Source organism: Pithys albifrons, chromosome 26, assembly GCF_047495875.1.
Source record: "Pithys albifrons albifrons isolate INPA30051 chromosome 26, PitAlb_v1, whole genome shotgun sequence".
Taxonomy (NCBI): domain Eukaryota; kingdom Metazoa; phylum Chordata; class Aves; order Passeriformes; family Thamnophilidae; genus Pithys; species Pithys albifrons.
In genome coordinates this window covers 6,521,507-6,530,035 of record NC_092483.1, presented here as the reverse complement: position 1 = coordinate 6,530,035, position 8,529 = coordinate 6,521,507, and positions in this window count along the sequence as shown.

Sequence of the window (8,529 nt, the reverse complement as noted above, 5' to 3'; positions counted from 1 at the left end):
CTTGCCTGTAACTTGTCAGCATGGGTTGTACGCAATCCATGGAAGAGGAAACTCCGGTGGAGGCCCCTCTAGCTTTGGTTTTGCGGAAATGGAAAGATCTAACAAGCCCTGAAACATCTTTGAGAAGGCAAGTGTTACGAAAAGAGAAACAGTGGAAGAGATCAAATATGGAGAGCGGGGAGGCTTTCCCGAGGTTGCTCTGGTAAGCACAGTCACAGATAAGGCAGCCCTGGAAAGGGGGGCCAAAAGGAATGTTGCAGGGACTGCAGAGAGCAGTGTGGGGCAGGAAGCAGCAGGCTCATTTCCCCCTTCCTCCCCTTCTGCTGCCCAGCAGTCGGCCCGAGCTGTACAGAGGGAGGCAGCACCCTCTCTTCCCCCTTTCCCCACCTCTGGCATTTCCAGCTATGCAGAGACAGAGACAAGCGAGGGAAGAGCAGCAGACACTGCCCTTGCCCAGCAGCCAGCTTGTCCGGCACAGAAGAACAGGGAGGCCAGAGCAGTGGATAACATCAGGATTGCAGAGGAGAACAATCTCCTTCCTGCCTTCCCTTTCTCCGTTCATAGCTGTGTGAGAGAGCAGTCAGTTTCGTGTTTTAATGAAGCAGTGGTTTGCATCTTGTCTGTTGTTGAAAAAGACGCTTTGTATCAGCACCTCTGTAGTGAAGAAAGAAAAGCAAAAATAAGCTGGGGCCAGCCTGGTGGAAAGGCTAAGGCAAAGCTGAGTTTCTGGAATAGAGCGGCTGTCCCTGAGCTCAGGGAGCTGGGATGGGAGAAGCCAAGACAAGTGTGGCTGTGGCACAGCTTCTTGGATTCAAGGCTAGTCCTAGCCTGGAAGATTAACAAAAGCAATAATCTCAACTTTCTAACTTACTTTTCTTTTAAAGACCATGAAGGGTCTGTGTCCCCAAAGGCAGAGAGAGGGAATGTTTCCGTTCTGTTGAGAAAGAAAGTACCTTTGCCACCTCCTGAGGAGGCAAAGAGGAAGGTGTTTTCTCTGTGTTCCCCTATCGGAGAGGGAGGAGAGAGAGTTGCCATAGAGACCCCCTGTAAACAAATGAGTAACCAGAAGCCCAGCAGCTTTTGGGAAAGAGGAAACTTTGAGAACGGGCCGGGACCCCCAGAGCCCCCCAGGAGTCTGTCCCAGCGGATACAGGGATGCACTGAGGCTGCTCCCGGAGACACTGAGAGAAGCGCATAGTGGTGAGCAGAGCCAGCAGAGAGGGGCCAGGCACAGCAGGTTTGGCCTTGGAAAGCGGCAGAGCCAGCAGCTGCAAGAGTGGCTGCAGGAGCGGGTTAGCCAGGCAAGCAGATAGAGCGAGTGCGGGGGAGGCGGCACATACATCCCCGGGACTGGGAGATGAACAAGCAGGGCTTGCTGGCCAAGCAAACAGAGCTTCCTCTTGGGCAGCTGGAGCAGCAAAAAGTCCTGAGGGTACCAACGGAAAAGAGGTGCTTGTAACCGAGAGGCGGCTGCAGCAAGGGCAAGATCAGTCTCGCTCGGCCATGGGCTGCTCCTCCGTGCTGGGCTCTCCCCCTGCTGAGAGCGGAGCAGGCACTGGCTTTGCTGCCCCTTCAGCAGCTGTGGCGGCAGAAAGGAAGGCGAAGAGGGCTTTAGCAGAGACCGCGGAGAAAAGCAGGGAGGGAGAGACAGCACCGTCCCTTCCCCCATCTCCTGCCTCTGCCGTTCGTGACTATGCAAAGGCAGGGACAGGTGGCGTGGCCAGCTCTGCCCCTGCCCGGCAGACAGCGTGTCCTGTGCAGAGAGGCAGGGTGGCAAGAGCCGCTTCTGACACCAAGATTGCAAAAAGCACAGGAGCAGAGAGACGTGGTCTCCTTCCTGCTTTCCCTTCCCTTGTTCGTGGTGGGGAGAGAGAAAAATCAGTGCTAGTTTGCCTATTGTCTGCGGTTGGAGAGGAAGCTTTGTGTCACCTTTATAATGCAGAGTTAAGAGCAAAGCTGAGCCAAAGTGGACCTGGAGGGAGGAAGGCATCTTCATCTTTGCCTCCTCCTGGGAAAGCAAGGAAAAGAAAGTTTTCTTTGTGCTCCCTCACTAGAAATGGAGCAGAGAGTGTTGCTATTGAAACCCCTTGTAAACAAAGCATGAGTAGCTTTTGGGAAAGAAAAGAACTAGAACACTGTCCAGGACCCCCGATCCCGGGCAGGTCCACCCCCGGGACCGTAGAACTAACTCCTGTCAGCGTTGCTCCCCTTGGAGCAGCGAGTGAAGCCGGCAAAGAGCCAGGTGGGCAGCACTGCACGGCAGGGCCAGAGCCGGGGGCAACACCGGCAGCAGCTCTGGACGCTACGGTTTCCATGGCAACGGAAACTACTGTGGCCAGCATGGTCAGGGACGGGACCGTTCCCTTCAGAGGCAGCGTGGCCCCGACAAAGAGGGCCAGGGAAGCTGTGCTCAAAGCCAGTACTATGCCAATAGCAGATGCCAGCATAGGCCCAGGGTCAGCACCTACGGATGAGACCTTGCCCAGACCAACAGCGGGGGGCCATGGGCGACCCTTTCCCTTCTATCCCTGTCGCTAACAATCCATACCTGCCTCGACACCTTGTCCTGGAATTCAGGACTCCCCACCAAGCAGGCAGGCAGCCTGATCATCTCAACTGCCTTGCCCAGGTGTGCAAAATTTCTAACTGCAGGAAAAGAGGGGCGAGTTCCTCTACCCCCGAGAGCATTTCCAGCATTTTCCCTCTACCCCTGCCACCGAGACCGGAAAGGGGGGAGCAAAAAGGGTGATAGTGTTACTATGTTACAAGCTGCCTGAACAAACTCAGTTCATTCCAAACTAGATGAATGTTAAAGCACTAACTTAAGAGCCTGTATCCTGTTTAAAGATTGTCTGTGTTTGCAGTTTTCTCATTTCCATTCTAAAGAAGCCTCAACACCTGATACACCGAGACAGACTGCCAAAGTGAGGCCAATAACCTTTCTGTGTTAGTCTCTGTGTTCTGAGTTTGCTCTAAGCTACTCGAGCTTGTAGCATGTCTGTCTCAGCATAGCTCTGAGGCTGCTGAGAACTAGGACCAGTGTCATACTGGTGCAAAAAGCAATCAATAGTTGCCACCTGTGTATTTTTGCCTTTAATGTAACTAACCATCTGCTATTAGAATATGATTATTTGCAGACAACCAAAGGAGTCTGTCACCACCAGACCTGAAGGACATGCCTCTCAAGAATCCAACTGGGAGTAAAGTTGAGGAAAACATCATTGTGCAAGCATTGTGTAGAACAACCGTGTCTTCTCCTTAATTGCTGTTACATGTAAGAGAAATTTCTCTAAATCTGATTTGAGAATTTTACACTGGAGTTTGTGTGATTGTAACTTCAAATTTGTTTATTGTAAGCTTGTCTCTAACATCTTATCATCTAGTGTCTGTTACAGTGTGTGAAGCACTGAGCCTCAAAGAAGCAGAACAAGTCCTGTGTGTCCTGTGTTACAAGACGAGAAAGCAACTGAGTCACAACACTGCAGCTGAAGGATTAAAAGAACTGATTTAGTGGACTCTCTCATGAACACTGAGTTACATCTAAGCCTGCAATCTTTGAAATGAACTGGTAACATCATAGCTGAATAGCTTGTTTAAGTCATTTAAGTGATGCTTGTACCCTATTTTAGCCTAATTAAGTGAATTTCAGTCATATCCTGAAAACTTTTTCATGCTCTTATGTCTCTTGGATTTCTTTCAGCAAAATGATCTTTTAGAGACCCGCATTATGGCTCACAATTATGTGAAGATGCCATTCTTATTTAACATGCTAACATAAACATATACAATTCGGCAGTGAAAATGCTTTTATACACGGAGGCAAGGAGCTCCTGTACAGCTACTCCGCGAAGTGAAGGGGACTGACTGTAGTCAGGGCAGGCTGTGGCAGGATGGTCTGACCTCGATGGGGCCTGAAATATACTCAGAGGATGCAAGCACTCTGTGAGGAGCGATTACTAGTGCCAAGATGATGTTTGGTGTTGCAGAAACTCCAGACACACCTTGCCTGTAGTAAGCTCCTGATAGGCCTGTAAATTTGTGGCTAGCAGTCAATCCCTTCATGTTATAAAAGCTGAATCTGGTTTTTGTATCGTCGGAATGCAAGAATTCTGAAATTCGAGATTCCTTTGAAAATTGCCTGAGATTTGCAAAATTGCACACTCCTAAAACTCAAATTAGCAAAATTTGTCAAGAGATACGAGAGACATAAGACACCTTACATACCCCAGCCTTGCCTATAGCTAAGGCAGAAAAACAACCGTTTCATTGATTCTTCATATTCACATAAGAAAAATTTAGTTTGCAAAATTATTAAATGGTCTAGATTTCATTTTACTTTGCAGAAACTTCAAAAGCCCATAAAAATGGACATTCCTGTTCCAGACTGACAACTGTTGAAAGATGGGACACTGACATCTGCATGCTGACTAGAGAGTCATCTCAAGTACTGTCAACTAACTACACCATAGTCAAAGACAAAACTGTACCTCTGTGATTCACATCCCAGGACCACTTAGAAGATCAACAACTTGATGTCATCCTAAAAGACAAAACTGTTGCCGCCCACTGACTCCGGTGGGTCCAGAAGAACCACGTGACACCGGACTCAGAGGTCAAACAACAACAAGCCCAGCATCTCACCTGGAAGGGGCTTTGGACTTTACCTTATAAGTACATGTTTCTAACTTTAGCCTGTGGAGTCAGATGTGTTGTGCCCGGGGCGGGGTTACCTCAGGTTATAAATGTTGTCTAATTTGAATAAAGTTGGGATTTGCCTGAACACCATATTGGTGTGTGCGGTCTCCTTTGGACCCGTCCGCAATACAAAATAGACTGCTTTCTTTGCATAGCAGGTTTCCTGGACTTACTGTAGGACAGAAGTCCTCTGCCCCTCGAACAAGGGCAACAGAGACTATTACTTTCTTAAATTACTTTTTGTATGTATTGTTTGCATTGCTACTAACCATGAATTAAGTTTGAAACCAAAACTTGCAGTTGCATTTGGCTTTAGCCAAAACACCAAAAGGATTGCTAAATTTGCATTATGAATTTAGCTGAAATTTGGAATCAAAACTTGCATGTGACCCTAGTCACATATCTAAAATCCTTCAAAAACTGACTGCTGTATTTGTACTCAAATACCAGCAATTGATAAGAAATGCAATTGGCCCTAATTGGCATTTTGATGAATGAAACAAACTTTAGAAAATCCTATGGAATTCCAGAGACCTGGAGATCCCATCTCTAAAAGTAAGTCAATTGGAAAAACACTGTCATTGAAATAATCCAAAATCAGCCCTCAGATGCTATTGCAGCTTCAGAAAAGTCCATAGTTTGTCTCATGTGGTACTACAAAATCAAATAGCCCTCAATTTCCTTCTAGCCTCACAAGAAGGAATGTGTAAAGTCATTAACACTAGTTGCTGTTCTTACAAGAAAGAATAAAATTTAGCTGCAACTCAGAAGCAAAGCAAAATTCTAAATCAGGTAACTCTTGGAAAGTCTTCACAAACCTACTTCGTGGTTACTGAACGTAAACCAAGTGTTTAGTTATGTTTATCATTAGTGTTTTGCATAATAGCTAGCTGTAAGATTTAATACTGTAGTTTTTGTTTATCTTTTAGTGTAATGCTAAGCTTAAGTAGTAGAACCTAGACAAAATTTTTGAGTTTTGTCTGTTTCTAAAAGGGGGGAGTGTTGCCGAAGGGGTTTTTTTGTTCTTATTTTCACATTTTGTAGATTTTAGGAACACAGTAGTTGTAGATTTTTAGAGCGTTAATATTTCTAACAGCCTAAGTTTAATGCCTTTCTATCACTACCCCTGTCCCAGAACAGGGAGCTCAAATTCCTTTAGTTGATTAATCTTGTTTAGACTCCTTTCCAAGGTAGAGCTGAAGGTTATCAGAAGGCCTACAGAACGAAACATAAACACAGGTCAGAGTGACCCAGAAGTCAGAACTGGATGAACTCCAAGGGACCTTTGTGTGCCCGAGGAAGAGGAGCTGATGAAGACAGAGGGTCTTGACGACCCCAGACCCAATTCCAGGGGTTGGACCAGGGGTGGGACTGGGGCTGGACTGAGAAATGTGTAAAGCAATGATTGGTGGGATCTTATTATAAAAGCCATGAAAACAAGAACTGGAGCACATGCATGTCATCATGTATTCCTGTAGGCCGTAGGCCTGTGATATTACAGGACCTTTACTTTTTATCTTACCCTACACTAAAGTGGCTCGGAGTCCTGTTTTTGGGGTGGGTGTGTGTGTGTGTGTGTCACTCACGGCATCACAGTCAAGATACAAGAATTCTAAGATTTGAGGTTCTTTTTCAAAATTGTCTGGGATTTGGACACTTCTTATAGACCTGTTGTGGTTTGACCTTGGAAAAATGCCAAGTATTCACCACATTAATGCAGTTTCCCCTTCCCAAGGAAAAAAGAAAAAAATCTGAAAATGAAACTTAAACCAGAATGATTTATGTATTGGGTATTTACACAGAAAAGGGGAAATTAAAACAAAACAGTGCAATATATACATATACACAAGGGTAAAAAGCTAACAATAAATAATGAAGGAATTCCCAACTCCAACCCAACAAACGGTTATCTTACAGATCTCCCGTCTCTTGAGGAGATAGCCAAGCAAGAGAAAGAGAAAAGCTAACAAGAAAAATGTTTACTTTCCCAATAAGGGCACTGCGGAGGCCTAATTTCCCCAACACTCTGTGGCGGCAGTTCCACACAGCATGAGAGCAGAAAGGAAAAGAGATCGAGGCATCCCCCACACTGTCTTTTATACTGATTTTGGCATCATATAATGTGAAATACACCATTGGCTGATTAATGTCAGCTGATCCAGCCTGCATCTAGGCCCTGCAAGGCCTACTAAAATCTGGTTTGGACCTACTAAAAATTAAAGCTTGATCTGGGTTTTGGGGTTTATCAAACCTGATGCTTTGAGAGACTGCAAAAAGAGGACTCCGAGCCAAGTTAGTGTGGGACAAGATAAAAAGGTAGATTCTTTAATGTCTAGGCTTAGGGCTTTCAGGAATACATGATGACGTGCCCCGAACACTGATTTTCTATGTTTTTATAATATTGTTCACCCAATCCCCTATTCACACATCTCCTTGGTCCAGCCCCGTCCCGCCCCCAGCACACCCCATCAGGATTTGAGTCTGGGGAATAGTGGGACTTTCTTTTCATCATCTTTCTCTTCCTCAGCACATGTTGGAGGTTTTCCAGTGTTCTGGTTTCGAGGTCTTTGGCTTATGTTTATGTCTCGTAGCACAGGCCTTAAGATATTATTCAGCCTTCTACCTTGAAAAGAAGTCTAAATAACTAATGGAATTTTAGAAATTGATATGGGATAGAATACATAAACATTGAACTCAAGCTGCTAGAAATACTAACACACTAAATCTGCATTTTCACTACAGTTACAAGTACTTCTAAAATATATAAAATTGAAAAAATCAAAAATCAAACCCATCACAAGACCGTACGTGAGTAGTGAAGTATTGTCAGGGTAAGGTTGATTCGCTGCGGTCAGAGGAGGCAGAGACAGGCTCAGGCAGCGGTTTGATCAGAAGGCTTGCACCAAAGACAAAGAACTTTATTTTTAGTTACAGCTTTACTTTTATCTACTTTCTTCCACAGCGTGTCATCCCATAATTGGCTAGTCAGTTCAGTTAAGCATACATGGAAACATCCTACTGGCTACAAGGTATCTCACATTCTACAGGTGGCTCTCTCCTCCTTAAGGGTGCACTCCAAACTGCTTTCATTCAAAAATACACTCTGAACTGCTCCATATCAATCTCTTCATCAATTACCTCAGACATTAGGGGGTCCGCAGACCCACTGTTAACCCCCGTAAAGTATGAATGGTATTCCCAAAACACAAATAAGCAAAATTTGTCAAGAGACATCTATGTCATGGGTCCAGGCCTTGCCTATAGCCAAGGCAGAGAGATATAAGTTCCTATAATCCTCATATTCACATAAAGGAAAATTGATTTGCAAAATTATTTAATGGTTTAGACTCTACCTTACAGAAACTCCAGAGATTTGTGTTATCCAGACCCAAGGGATTGGACACTCCTGTTCATCTGTTCCAGCCTGAGAACTGAGTCTATGTTGAATGGTGGAAAAGGGTCATCTCAAGTACTGTTAACTACCCACACCACAGTCAAGGAGACAGGTGTACCCCTGTGGTTCACACTCCAGGAGCACTTAGAAAATTAGCAGCATGTCATCTTGGACAACAAAATGGATCATAATTCTGCAAAGCAGGTTTTCTGTTTGAGTGGATCCCTGGACTTACTACTCCAGAGCTAGGAATGCCTCTGCTCCTGGAACAAGTGCAACAGAGACTGTCACAGATAGAGAAAATGTATTTTAAATTACTCTTTCTGTATGTATTCTCTGTATTGCTGGTAAGCATGAATCAGGTTTGGAACCAAAATTTGCATTTGGTTCTAGTCAAAATGTCATACAAAATTGTTGTTGAATTTGTATTATGAATTTGG